This window comes from Phodopus roborovskii, unplaced genomic scaffold (assembly GCF_943737965.1).
Source record: "Phodopus roborovskii unplaced genomic scaffold, PHOROB, whole genome shotgun sequence".
Classification (NCBI taxonomy): domain Eukaryota; kingdom Metazoa; phylum Chordata; class Mammalia; order Rodentia; family Cricetidae; genus Phodopus; species Phodopus roborovskii.
In genome coordinates this window covers 7,686,563-7,701,305 of record NW_026126625.1, presented here as the reverse complement: position 1 = coordinate 7,701,305, position 14,743 = coordinate 7,686,563, and positions in this window count along the sequence as shown.

Here is a 14,743-nt window from a genome sequence, read left to right as displayed (position 1 = left end):
CTTGGACCCTTGCATCAGTTGCAGATTAGTTCCTTAGCTACAACAACAGTGCTTACTATGGTGCAAGATCCTTCACGGTCACCAAGCACCTCTTGACTCTCAAAGAACATTCCAGAAATCTAAATGTAGCCCTTACTTACCTCTGGAAGAAAGCACCTCCACCCACCCACCCACACACACATGCACTAAATACAATCACAGGGCACACTGGCATTGTAAATTACTTTACACTGGGTGATTCCAAAGGCAACATTATTGTATAAAAATAATCATAGGAAGAGTAGAAATCACAGAGAAGGAGTATACAGTGTGTCACTAATACTTTAGATATTTGTTTTAAGTTGTTTGGAGATAGCCATAACCTAAATCATTAATACAAACACACTAGTATTTTCAGTTCCCCTTTACCATATATTTGTGGTGTGTGTACAAGTTCATCATGTGTGTGCACAAATGTGTATGGTATATGTGGAGACCAGACTATTCCCCCTTACCTTCTTTTAGGGAGTAAGGGGGGGGGATTAATGATGGATCTAGAGCCTAACAAGCTAGCAAGCCTTAGCCATGCCTTTAAAACCTGTCACTTATTGGGGACATCTTTTTAAAAAATACTGTTGAATATAGGAAGTATGGATTTTTAATATCCAATCTTGGTGAGTTATCAAAGACTTTCATTTGATCTCATTGCAGTCACACCTTCCAAGGTAAGGGCAACATCAGGGGTAGCATGGTCCAAGATCAGCCAGAGCCTCTGTGCACAAGCTTGCCCTTCTATCCTCACGTGCTTGGGTGTTAGCCTGGGGCCATGTTCATGACTTTGATATTCTTCAATATTTGCAAGCTGGAAGGCCTGTACAAGATTAATTACAAACCTAGGGCCTGGTGTAGCTCAAACCCTCATTATCATTAATGAACCTTGTCTTCTGTACTGAAGAGGAAGAGGCCTCTAATTGGGTTTATTTCTTAGAGCAGATATATAAGTAGCCCTCAGAAGTGTACTTTTTGCCAACCTATTATGCGAAGCAAACCTGCTAATCTATGCAAACTGGAGGCTCCACTTCGAGTAAATGAATTTTGTGACAGTAGCTGGTCGGGGGAGGAAGCCACAATGAAAACCCAGTGCATCGCCAAGTACACATGGCTCATTCATCTGTAAGGAGAACTTGGCCTTAATTATTCATGATAATAGCCCTTAATATACTAGTTTGCCGCAGTGTATTTTGTAGCCATAATGGAGGTCTCCATCTTTTAAAACTTATGACAGTTCTCCACACTCTTAAATCTTCCCTGAGAGGTGGGGTAAGAGTCTGACCAAGGTTTTCCTGGGAATGTCATGTTTGTAGCATAATAATCAAGCTTTACAATTCTCAAGAGACTTTCATCCTGAGGATCTCAAAGCACTTTATGAGCCTTCATTAGTGCCAGGAATACCCGGGAGGCACCAGGGTTTTACTATCTTTGTTTTATAGGTGAAGAAACAAGACAGGGGGCTGGTGAAGTGACTTGCCCAAGGTCACATAACAACTCAGTGGGACATCTTGTAGACCACAGACAGGTTTTCTGCAACCTTTTGTGTGTGTGTGGGAGGGGAGGCTAGGGGGCTAGAGAACTATGGTGTGACCTTCAATGCTTGTTGACCTTTGTATATTCCTGAAACATAAGTCCATATCACCAGTCCTCGGTGCTTGCTGAGGGGAAAAAGACATGGGAGGTTCACTAGGGTTTCCAGTTCAAAAACCTGGGTTTCCTAAACTCTCATTCCAAGTATCTCATCCACTTGGGGAAAGACTCTTGTGAGGTGTGGTATCTGTGACATAGCTATTTCTCTGGTGTGTGTCTTTTTAAAGGAGAATTGAGTATTTGTGGATTTTGATCTTTAAGTGTGTGTGTGTGTGTGTGTGTGTGTGTGTGTATGTGTGTACGCGCGTGTAAATTCAGCTACTCACAGAGACCAGAAAGTAGCTGCCACTTGAATTATAGTATGTTGTGAGCCACCCCATAATGGTGTTTGCAACTGAACTCAGGTCCTCTGGAAGAGAAGCAAGTGTTTTGAAGAGCTAAGCCTTCTCTCCAGCCCTATGTTTTTATGGGGGGAAAGATTTCTATCTCGCATAGTATTACGGGATTTCCCCTCATATTATCATAAGATTTCAGTAAGGAAACTTTGCTTACGTTAGAACCTGCTGTTGTGTTGGGAAAATTCTAGATAATTAAGTGATAGGATTCTCTTTATAAAATGGACTAGTTTTAAAACCCTCAAGCTTGAAGGAAATGGGGAGCTTGTTAAGAATTATTTTGTGTCTAGTGACATCTAGGTCTAGGTCCTACTCTGAGGTGGACAGATCTTCTTTTGTTTGTTTTGCTGTAAATGTGCGCATTTGATCTCGGCTCAGATTTACACTGAGAACATTTTTAAAGCGTATGCACTCCCAACTGTGTGGAATGCCAGGAAACGGGTTCATTCTGGGAGGACCGAGCTTTCAGCTCTGTCCGCGGTGACAGACTCCAGAGCAGCTCTACCTTAAGGCAAGCAGGTCACCGGGCCGCTTTGGTGACCCCCCCTAACCTGTACCAGGCTGCCGGCAAGCACTCCTGTCAGCTCTGTTTACTCTGACAAGACTGATGGCATCCAGGTGGGTTTCTCCACCCCCGCACCGCCTCCTTCTCCCGCCCCCACTCCTCTGCAGCCCGGGACACCAAGTTTGCCAGTGAAACGGTTCTGCCCAACTCCAGACTATGGAAGAAGCTGCTGTCCTGAGTTAAACCAAGTGGTTTAACTCTAATCAGTGCAGGTTTGCTTCTAATCAGTGCAGGAGGTTCACCTGATGATTCCCTTGCCACCCCAAGGAGTATCCTTGATGGGCCTCAGAGCTTTGAACTTTAGAAAAATGTGCCTTTTTTTTTTTTCTTCTTTCTTTTTTCCTGCCTTTTCTAGCGCCTGCATGTCCCTGGATGGAGCCTGGCCTGGGAAGCCTGTGCTGTTAGATAGATAAGCCTGTTAAGCATCTGGAGGGCCTGGCCGGCCAGAGATGTTCAACTCAAGAATGTCAGGAATAGATAGAAGGGTTGCTGGAGCTGGATGGGGGCAGTGCTGAGGGTAAACAGGCTACTTCTCTCGTGAACATCAGCCTCGGGAGATTTCCAGCTCCCACTGGCCGGGGATAAGCTGCAGGTCATAGGGAATAATTACTAGTGGATGCCTGGTATGCCTTAAGTGTTATTGGCCCCTTGGATGAGCCACTAAGCAATAGGGACTGAGGCATGAGCAAGATGAGGTTCTTAAAGTAATGTGTGTAAGCGTGGGGGAGGGGAAGGGCGACGTTGGGGGATAAGACAGCCAACACAAAATGATAAATTACAAAAGCCAGATGGAAAATGGTCCCAGAGGACTGGAAGGTTCGACCTGAAGGAACAAGCAGGACCAGGGCCTGAGGAGAAGAGGGAGAGAATCCTTGAAGGGAGACATTACATAAGCAAAGGTGTTGAGGCAGGAACTAATAGGCAGTGTTTGAGGAACAGTGGTGGAGAGATAGACCGGTCGGTGCAAGAGTTCACACGGGGGAGTAACGGAAGAGCGACTCTGGAGAAGCAGGGTGGGGCAGGTGAAAAGGGCTCTAGGAGGATTAGCCAGGAAGGTGGGAGGGCGACACGATCCAGGTGGTGGTGTGAAAAAATTCAACCTGGCTGGCATCAGCGTGCAGACAGAGAGAGAGACGGAAACAGGATCTGATAAGGGCCAAGCAGCGGCTGTGTAAGTTAGTCACAGCCTGCAGCCATCGCTGTCTAGAGCCCTTCTTCTTTTCTGTACTTTCTGGGTGACTCCATTCCCCACTTAGGTCTTGCCGTACCTGACAGTCCTGGAGGGTGGGGGTGGGGGTGGGGGTGGGGGTTGATCGCCCTGCCTGAGCCTGGATCAGAGTTCTTCCTGTTGTAGTCCCACAGAAGCCCACTGGCTCTGTCATTGTGTTGTCTGGGTTTTTTGTTTGTTTGTGTGTGTGTGTGTGTGTGTGTGTGTGTTTTGTTTTGTTTAATTCTGATGAAACGTTTTAAAGGTTTATTATCTTGATTTTTTTTTCTTTCTTTTGGAGGCAAGGTTTCCCTATGAAGCTTTGGAGGCTGTCCTGGAACTAGCTCTTATAGACAAGGCTGGTCTCGAACTCACAGAGATCCACCTGCCTCTGCCTCCTGAGTGCTGGGATTAAAGGAATGTGCTACCACCGCTCAGCCTACCTTGATCATTTTTAAGTGTCCAATTCAATGCTGGTCAGTGTAATCATTCTGCTGTGCAACTAATTTCCAGTAAGGCTTCATTTATATCCATTAAACAACTCTCACAGTCACTACTCTGTACTCTCCCTTGTGACTTAAGCTGCTATCAGGAGTCACAGAGTGTCTTTTTGTAAGTGCCTTTTTCCACCTGGTATAACATCCTCAAGGTGGATACATGTTTAACACATGACACGATCTCCTTCCTTTTTAAGGATAATACTCCACTATATCTTTGGTATACATCCATCCAGTGGTTGATATTTGAAGACTTTAATTTTGCTATGCTGGGCATGGGTTGAATGCAGGGCACTGTACATATTAAGCAAATGTTCTGCCATGGAAAAGTCTTCCTATTCCTCTTTATGCTTTTTATTTTGACATAGGGTCACACTGGGTCAGCCATGTTGGGCTAGAACTCATTTTGCAGCCCAACGGTTCTTGAACTTAGACCCCACCTACCTAAGCTTCCCAGTTAGTCCAGATTACATGCCTGTACCACTAGGCCTGGCTGATATCAGCAGACCAAAGGGGGGGAAAAAGACTTCTGATAGAAAGAATAGGCTAAAACTAAATAAGACAGCAGAGTTCCTTAAATAGGGACAAGGAGGTATAGGAAGTTCAGGGAATGAGAACAGGGAGAGAGCAATTAAGGAATACACCCAGTGTCCACACCTCACTTCTATATATTCCTATGCAATTGCATGTAAATGCACATACAAAGCTAATAGGAAACACAATTTAGCGAACCCAGTCCCATCTCTGTGCAGCAGGCACTGCAAGCATTATGGTAAGCATTGGTTAATAATTAATTAATCTATACCTGACTTGTCTCAGTTTAACACACCAAAATAGGAAATGGAAGAGAATTGTAAAAGTACCATTCATTCTGGCCTCATTTTCCAGGGCCTCCCCTATTCTCCTGCATGAGCTATCTCATAATATTCACAAGCTGACTGGGCAAGACTAGTCCTCTTGGCCACATTAGTCAAGTACAGAGGACACAAACCTTCATATATCTGTATGCACACTTCATAGGCACAAACACACATACATACAGCTTGGTGTGAAAGAAGTCTAGAAGAAGGGTTGCAACACCTTGGTAACTGCAGAGAAGGAGAGGCAAACATCTAAGTGACCATTTCCTCAGATCTTCCTCCGACCATCCACAGAGACAGCACTGCTCTGTTATGTTCTGCCAATTATACAGAAGAAATTCTGTGACCCCATTAGAATAGAAGTAATCACCGAGATCCAGAGCCTCCATGGGTTCAGAGCAGTTTCTGTTGACCTGTGTCTACCATACTTGATTAGCCCTAGGCTCCAGTACTGACCTCCACCAGGAGCTAAGTCATGAACAAATAGCTCTGTCTCAGAGACTTAACCAACTCTGAGCAGATTTAATAATGACAATCTACTGGCAATTGTTTAACATTGTGGTCATATCCCTTTACATATACCGGAAGTCAGATTGATAACCCATTTAAGTTTAAATAGAATTAGTGGATGAGAGGATAGTGTATAAAAATGGTTATGCTAATTTTAAATATAGCTAATAAAATAAGACTTCAAAATTAAAGAATCCAATCTAATGTGTATTAGAAATGAATTTTTAATTTCTGTTGGAAATAAAAATACTTTATTGAAATGTAGACACAGAAGATAGGAAACTAAATCTCTGTAAGAATAGATTATACATTTGGAAGCAGGACTTGGAGTCAAAATTGAGTTAATACCCAGGGCCCTTTCCCAACTCTGAACACATGACAGTTATGGATGCATGTAAAAATAAACACCATTCATATATACTTATGCGCAAAAGTACAATAAGCATCACACAATGACAAAGACTATCCTGAGAAATGGGGACCATGGATACCACCATCGCCCAGCAGCATGGAGCCAAATACTGGGAAATAACATGGTTTTTCTTAGGTCCTGGTTGCATGCATGATGGTATCTCCCCCATCTGCCTACAAATGTGAATTAAAGAAAAAATAGGCCCAGGTGGCCCTGGTTTTTTCTTTTCTGAGTTTGTTAGTGGGTAGGAGAATCCTGATGTAAGCTCAGCTCTACACGGTGATCTTAGGGTGGGTCTCCATTTTCTGAGTCAGCATCAGGAGATTAATTTATTCCCAATGAAATGATAATAGAATTTTCCAAAAATGTTAAATGACTATTTTAGAGTCTTCAAACAAATAAAAGAACAGAAATTTATCAAACTAAACCATGGGAAAATGAAATAATAAAGGGATAAAAGAAAATATTTATAATAAGCCTTAGAAATGAAAAAAAAATCATTCATTGATAAAAAAACATGAAAAGTAGCAAACTGTGGGGGGGGGATTACCAAGAATTTACCCAGAATCAAATATAGAACAAAAAAGACTTCAGAAAAACAATGAGAGCCGGGCGATGGTGGGGCACACCTCTAATCCCAGCACACAGGAGCAGAGGTGGGTGGATCTCCATAAGTGTGAGGCCAACCTGGTCTACAGAGTGAGTTCTAGAATAGTCAGGGCTAAACAGAGAAACCCTAACTGTAAACATGTCCCCCCCATCCCCCTCACACACACACAAAGTGAGAGAGGAAAAAAAAAAAAAACAAAAAAAAAAAAAACAAAAAAACAGAGAGCAATTCAGAAACTCAAACTCTAACATACCTATTCCAGTGTTAGTATAAAAGAAGAAAAAGGATAAAGACAACCAGGGGGAAAAAAGAACAGAAAAATGCAAAATGATAATTTTCCCTCACATTTAAAGGATGCATCCAAATGTTGAGAAAGATAACAAAAAAGAAATCATTTCCATGTATGGTCTTAGAGACTTTAGGAAATCAACATAGAAAAAAAAATAAAATAAATCCATACAGAGACAGGACAGTTTACAGACAAGAGAAGGATGCTGAGACCACACCTCAATGCCCCAGCCAGGCAGTTTCTCAAGGAGTATCACCATCCAATGCACTAAGGGGTAGGCATGGGGGGTGACAGCTCAAATGTTTCACATGGGCAAACTTTATTGGCACTGAGGACAAAAACAAAGCCTTTTCACATTTATGATATCTAAGAGTATTTGCAACTTCCAGATCTTCGAGGAAGAGACTAGCAAAGGATTTACTTCAGCAGAAAGGAAACAGGACCTGGGAGGATGAAATGGGTTGTGAAGGGAGAAGGCAGACTGCCCCAATAAGGGGAAATGAATTGATAGACTAAATACAAGGTGTAAATCTGGACCAGGATTTACCTGAAGAGGCATGAGAGAGAGAGAGGAAATGCCCAGACATGTGCCAAAACAAAGAAATAATTCACCAACATTAATAAAAATGAACTGGTCTTCTATAGACCCTCTGCCCAGCACTCAGCCGAGGAGAGATGAGTGACCGACCGGCATGTACTGATTGATTTATAGTCCAGGATTATTCCAAGTAAGATTTAGATTAGCTAACCTGCAGCTATTCCTGGTCTAGCCTTCATTTTCAAGTCCAAGAACTTCCTAAGGGAGCTGTTGGCAGCTTCTGATTGAACCTTTGGCTTTAGTCCCAGGGAGAGCTCTCCATGTTCAAATGAATCATGGGATGTGGTTTTTTTTTTTTTTTTTTTTTTCCCAATCCAATCATTTGAGTATTCTACATAGTAAAAACTTTTAGTAAAAAAAGCCAAACTGAAAAGAACGAACATGGTGGGGAAAAACACTGTAGCACCAAAGATTACATATGATTTCCCCAAAGGAAAACCTTCCTCCCAAAGTGAAGAAAGACCTGATCTTTAATTCCAATGAGACAAGAGAATTCATTGCATCAGTAAGTGAAAGGGCCTAAAAAGGGGAATATGACAAAATTATATCCTGTCTTCGTTAAAATGCATATGAAAGTTACCAAAAATCCATTCATCTATATAAATGATCGTGTAAGAATGACATGCCAAATTCAAATGAGTCAAATAAGCCAATAAAATAGCTGAAAGGAAACAAAGGAAGACAGAAGATAGGAAAGAACAATATTGGCCTGGCAGGTAGTCTGTGAATAAAATATGCCTAGTCAAAAAAGGAACAACTTAGTTAGGACTTAATTACTGAAGTTCCTAATATTTTAGATCTATTTTATCTAAGAAATGATAGTTTTTAAAAATTCCAATAAAATAAATTCTGGTGCATTCCTAAATAGGTTGAGGAGGAGGGAGACCACCAACTGAGTTAAAAACCCGGCTTGGTGACCAGTGCCTATAATGCCGGCACTTGGGGAGGCAAGTCAGGAATGTTGTAAGTTTGAGGCCCATCCTGAGCTTCATATGGAAACTTTGCCTTTAAAAGATAAGCAGGCATGCTTTGTGCGCATCTTCTGAAACTATGAAGGCCTAGAGAGAAAGAAGCCTCTTCAGAATGCCAAAGCTTAGAGGTGACCACAGAATTCTGTTAGCCATGAACAGTTGATAAAGGCAATATCGTAAGATCTCCAGAGACTGAAAGCATTCACACACTCAGAATTGTTTTTGCAGGTCAAGTGAATAATATTGTTATGGTCAGAATTAACTTATAATTGAAAAAGAAATAGTGATTATCAGTGTAATGTAATGAACTACATTGTTTTTTTAAGTAAAAGGCAAGGAGTGTTATTATGTTTGTATTATTATACATTGAGTCTATATAATGTATTATGTACTATATTATATTTATATATATTATATATAATATATATATATATTATATATATGGAAAAAAGGGAAATGTAGTTTTGAAAGAACAAAGAGGAAATTTTCTTTGAGCTAGGCAGTTTCCAAGATGGTAGCTCCTGAGGCCCCTTCTTCCTGATGTTTGGGCTTTCCCCAGCAGAGTGGGCTGTACTTTTACTCTAACAAAGTAGAGCAAAGGTGATGGTTACAAAATGATCATGGTCTTGCTGTACATCTCTTGCTTTTTTTCTTTCACTTGCTGTAAGCACTGCCCTGTTGGAGTGTCTCTGTGGACAGACCTTTGAGGTAGAAACTGCCATCTCTTCCAGCATCCAAAGTATCAAGCAGGACATGATACCTGCCAAGAGTCACATGTGTGAGCTTATTAGATGCAAAGGCTTGAGTGGATGAACCTTAAAAAGACTATAGCTACAACTAACACCTTCTTTGCAGAATTAGCTATGATCCCTAGCCACAAGACATAGCTAAACCACATCCTAAAGCATTAAAAATCATTTTAAATAAGCTTTTAAAAATAATTTTATAAACTTTAATATAAGAAACCTTTCAAATTAAAATATCATACACCCAATTTAACCAGACCCAAAGACAATGCATCTCAGAGAGCTTCTTCTATACAGTTAGAATAGCCATTTGGAATGGAAGCTATATCATTTTATTTATATTTGGAATTTACAAAATCAAACAAACAAGTGCTGGGTAGTGCCAGGTTGTTCTTTAACTCCAGCATTCAGGCAGCAGAGGCAGGCAGATCTCCATGAGTTCAAAGCCATCCTGGTCTACAAAGCAAGTTCCAAAACAGCCAAGACTATTACACAGAGAAGCCCTGTCTTTAAAAGACAATCAACCAACAACAAAAAACAACTTTTGATGTTTTAAAACACTGAACTTTTGGATAATTAGTGGCAATACATAGCTAATATGCCAGCCATCTGATTATATTATATAAACATTTTGCCATGAAAATGAGTTAAAAGACATCAGTTTTGATTCTAGAACAAAAAAAAAAAAAAAAAAAAAAAGAAAGAAAGAAAAGAAAGATTAAAAAAAGAAAAAAAGAAAAGCCCAAAAGCCTATTTAATGAAAATTACAGGCTTCCAAATAGCTAAAAGTAAGAATATACTTCTGACATCAGTATGGAAATAAGAAAGAAAGACTTTGAAAACTACCATGAAGTTCCTGTGGTGCAAGTAAGCACAGCAACCACACCAGATCCCAATGTACAGAATTAGTATTCCCAGATTCGTGTCCCCAAAGAGAACCCAATAACAGTTACTTATTTGGCTTGTGCCTGCAGGGATCACAGTGGTACTAGGACAACAGTGAGGTCATTTTATTCACTGTTACTAAGCTGTGACAAAGTAAATAGAAAATCGCACCCCCCCCAAAAAACTTAGAAAGTATTTACACCATCACTTTAACACACAGCTAATATATACCTCATAAACATAAACACAATCTCATTTTCTGTAAGACCCCAGTAAGCTCAAACAAGTAAAAAATATGTTGGTATAATCTGATTGCAGTGCAATAAAATGAGAAATCATAAGGTTTAAGAAAAAGGGTTATTAATACACTGCATATCTTTATATGACATTTGGTTAAGAGAACGTATTAATAACATAATGAGACAGGATTTAAAAAAAAAAAAAGCATAGAGAAATCCCATAAGCAAGCATTGGAAACACGGCAAATGACATTCTTAGAGCAGAATGTATGAAGTGATTCTTAGAGAATTAACTCAGTGTTCAATCTAAACTTCTCTGAGTAGCACACAATAGAAATCCTAAATGGGAAAGATGAAAAAATGTTTTACTTCAAGAAAAATAAATCATCCTCCTACCACCTCCAAAGCTGGGATTGCAGGCACCTACCTACCCCCTCCCAGCTGTAGTAGCAGCGCTAACATAGAGAAAAAGCAAAATTAGACTTGAGAAGAACTATACAATAACAACTATATTTCCAATTATAACTATACATATTATGACATCACATTTTAAAATAGCATTTAGATGAATACTCATTACTAAAAACTAAACAAATAATTGAAAATGCTAGATACCGAAAACTTGAGGGAAATTTTTAAAATATATATATTTTAAAAGCTGCACCTACCAACAGGTAATCTCCAGAAATGCAGGGATATACTATCAAATCTCAGAGGAATTAGTAATTTCCATGTTAGAAAAGTATTTCTGTAACAATGGGGAAAGTGAGAAACTACCAATCAATTATTCGTGTGTGTGTGTGTGTGTGTGTGTGTATGCATGCACGCACGTGTGTGCGCGCGTGTGTGTGCGCACACACACACACAGCATTTAGAGTGAATGTGTGTATGCAGATGTGTCAGAGGTTGGTATTGTCCTGTTGCTGGATGCCTCACTTTTGACACAACATCTCTCACTGAACCTGGAGCTGGCCATTTTGACTAGACTGCTTGGCCAGAAAGCCCTGATCTGCTTTTTTCTGACTGCCATCACCCAGCAGGGCTGAGATTACAGATGTGTGCCACCACATCTGGTTTCTGTATAAGTTCTGGGGATTTGAACACAGGTTCTCATGCTTGCTCAGCAAACACTTTACCCTCTGAGCCATTTCCTCAGCTCCTCTGTTTTATAAATTAAATATGTCAGTAAATTCTAAACCTCTTTGATTCACATACATTCAATTATAGGCCTTTTGAAAACACAGACATGAAAAATATCAACTAGGGTAGAACTCCATAAAACCTGAAGAGGAATGTCTATAAGGCAGTCCTTTGACAATCACTTGTTGAATACCTATGAGCAGGGGCAGATGAGACACTGAGCACTGTGCTTAAACTCCCAGAGATGCTAATTAAGAATGTACTGTCCTTGTACTCAGCAAGCTCAGAAAAGAATAGGGGAGAGCACATTTAGAATAATTAAAATGTAATATATACAAAGAAAATCTATGGTCAGAGCACAGCCATGAGATGAGGATGCCCGACCTGGCATGGGCATAGGAAGGAAGGCTATCAGCAAAGGCATCTAAAGGTGAGCTTGCTTGAAAAGGAGGGTGTGGAAGCAACAACGTGCTGCAGGTGAGACATTCTGGGCAGAGAAGATGAGACTGGGGACATGAGAGACAGGGAATGGCCTAGTACTTACAGAAAACTGGTGCACACTCATTGGTCTGCAGGTTTAGACATATGCCTGCTTTTCATATTGTCTAAACTAACATCTAGCACCTGAATTTAGGGATCAGCAGCAGCAGATGGTTACGGTTGGAATCATACAGCCAGAGATCATCCAGGCAGAGTAGGAAGTGTGAAAAATAAAAAAATAAAAGCAGCTGGCTGAGAATAAAGCCCAAGGATATGAAAAGGGCAGGCAGAGGAAGAGGAGGCCATTAGGAAACAGAAAATACGGGGAGCGAGAAGAACGAAGAGAACCTGGAGCTTGAGGCATCTCAGAGGCTGTGAAAAGAATGGATCATGAGAGGGCTGGTTCTGAAGAACACCTGTTAGGTTAGAAATGAGGAATTTTCACACCACATATGGGCTGCTTCAACAAGCTTAGACAAAAGAGTGGAGAGGGTGGATGTTAGAGGGGCTTGGGGGTTGTTGGTTGGTTGGTTGTTTTTTTTTTTTTTTTTAGGGTAGTTTTCCTTACCTGCTACTACAAATTGCTCTGAAGCTTCTAGCTTAAAAAAAGAATGCTTTATCGTCCCTCAATATCTTCATATCTGAGCCATTCTTCAGATACCTCTCCTTACCCTTAGGTATCCTTTTAGCCAGCAAGTCATCAGGTTGGCCTAGTTGGGACTCAGACCTCTCCAGATATTTTCAGAGCCTCTATTCCTCTAGTCCAACCAGGTCTCTCATGCACTAGGACCTATTCCATGTGGCTGTTTGCACAATCCTTATAATATGGCAGCTGGGCTCCAAATAGGAATGATCTAAAGGAGAGAGACTTGGTGGAAAAGCACTTACCAAGACTTTACTTGTATCATGACTACTAATGACCTTTTAACAAGAGTTAACTATGTGGTCAAGTCTACGGTCCCTAGAGGAGGGTGCTACTCAAGGATGTGAATACTGGGAGAATTGAGGAAAGGGGGTCTGTTAAGATAATAGTCTCCTACAAGGATGGGATGTTCCCTTTTAAAACAACTTAAAATATTTGTAGAATGAGCCCAAAAGAAATGAACCAAAAAGGAGTTTTGGTAGGAACACAGCATTGAGTATTACTAGATAATCGAAGGGCCTCTCAGTCAGGGAATGGGAAGGGGCTTTTTTGAGAGAAGAGAAGAGAGATGGGCTAGTGAGCCATGACATACGCTAAAAAAAATTAATAACAATTTCAATGGGTTCTTGTGTAATTTTATGGAATCACTTATGGAAATTGGAGCAATGGTCCTAGAAGCATGGAAAGATGACTAGAATTTGGGAATCCCATGGATCAGGAGAATGAGACAAGGGAATCACAAGTTCCAGGTGAGCCTGTATGAAATAGTGAGACAAACAAACCAACAAACAAAACAGAAACAAAGTCCTGGCTCCTTATGCATAAGCAAAAGAGCCTGGGAGAAGAATGACAGAGGAAACAGAAAAAGAAAAGTCCCTCTGCAAGTTCAAAACAACACTGAAATGTGAATAAAGATTGAGAAAGACAAAACGAACAAATAATGAATAATAAAATATTGGGAAGCAAAGATAAAGTCAAAGAATTGTAGTGATAGGTTATTGAAAATTAATAAAGACTAAGGCAGGGCAGGAGAGTTCTAAGTCTGCTTTCCCATCAGTGTGTGTGATATGAGTGTCCAGGAAGTGGTAGAATTGATGGGGGGGGTGCTACTCATGAATACAGGAGCAAGGACCCCTGCAATCTGTACAGTGTGTGTGCAGACAACACTAATTATTTGTGGAATTAAAAAGAAGAGTTCCATCTATCTCCTTCATTTTCCAAATGAGTCTACAGAAGCTCCAACAGGTTGAATTTGTTACTGAAAGTCACAAGACTGAGACCAGAACTTCCTCGCTTCTTACAAAGCCACACCCAGTGGGATCTCCCTCTCCACAGTCCCAGAGGCAGCTCTTTATTTTATTATCCCACAACTACATTAAATGACATTTGTCATTCTGGGGGCATTGGGATGAAATGCCCTAAAGTTGAATAAAGGGAATAGTTAGACTCTTTCTGGAGGCCTACATGGATTTACTCACTTATTAGAGATACACTACATTTCTTTCCAATGTACTCTTGGAAAGCCAGTCCTGTAACCATACCCCAGCCAGATTGCCAGCATTCTGCTCTTCTCTTCTTCCTTGCCTGTGGTCTCAATTTCTTTAAGACTCCCAAGATCAGGAAGACACAACACACACACACACACACACACACACACACACATATGCTACCTGTCTGCTGAAGTTGCTATGAACTTTTTTTTACAAACTCTAGAATTAAGGAAATTAACTTTCCACTACATATCTCTGAGGTTGTTAAAATCTTACTGACTAATATTCTTAAAGAAAAAAAAAAAAAAATGAAAACATCTTCCCCAAAAGCCATTGTCAGCTATGGAATTCAACTTAAGAAGGAGGGTGGTGACATGCTCCTCTTTCCCACCGGACCCAAATTTCAAAGCTTCCAATGTGTGGTAAATCTAACCAAAGATAAAGATTTGCAGGTGTTTTTTCCATAAAAGCAAGAAGGGCAGATGTATCTGAAACCAAATGGGACATCTGCAATACATTAGTGATGTCCTGACCAGAGAAAGTGAGAGGAGAGGTTCAGGCAGAAAGCCTGCTCTGGAGAAGTGCC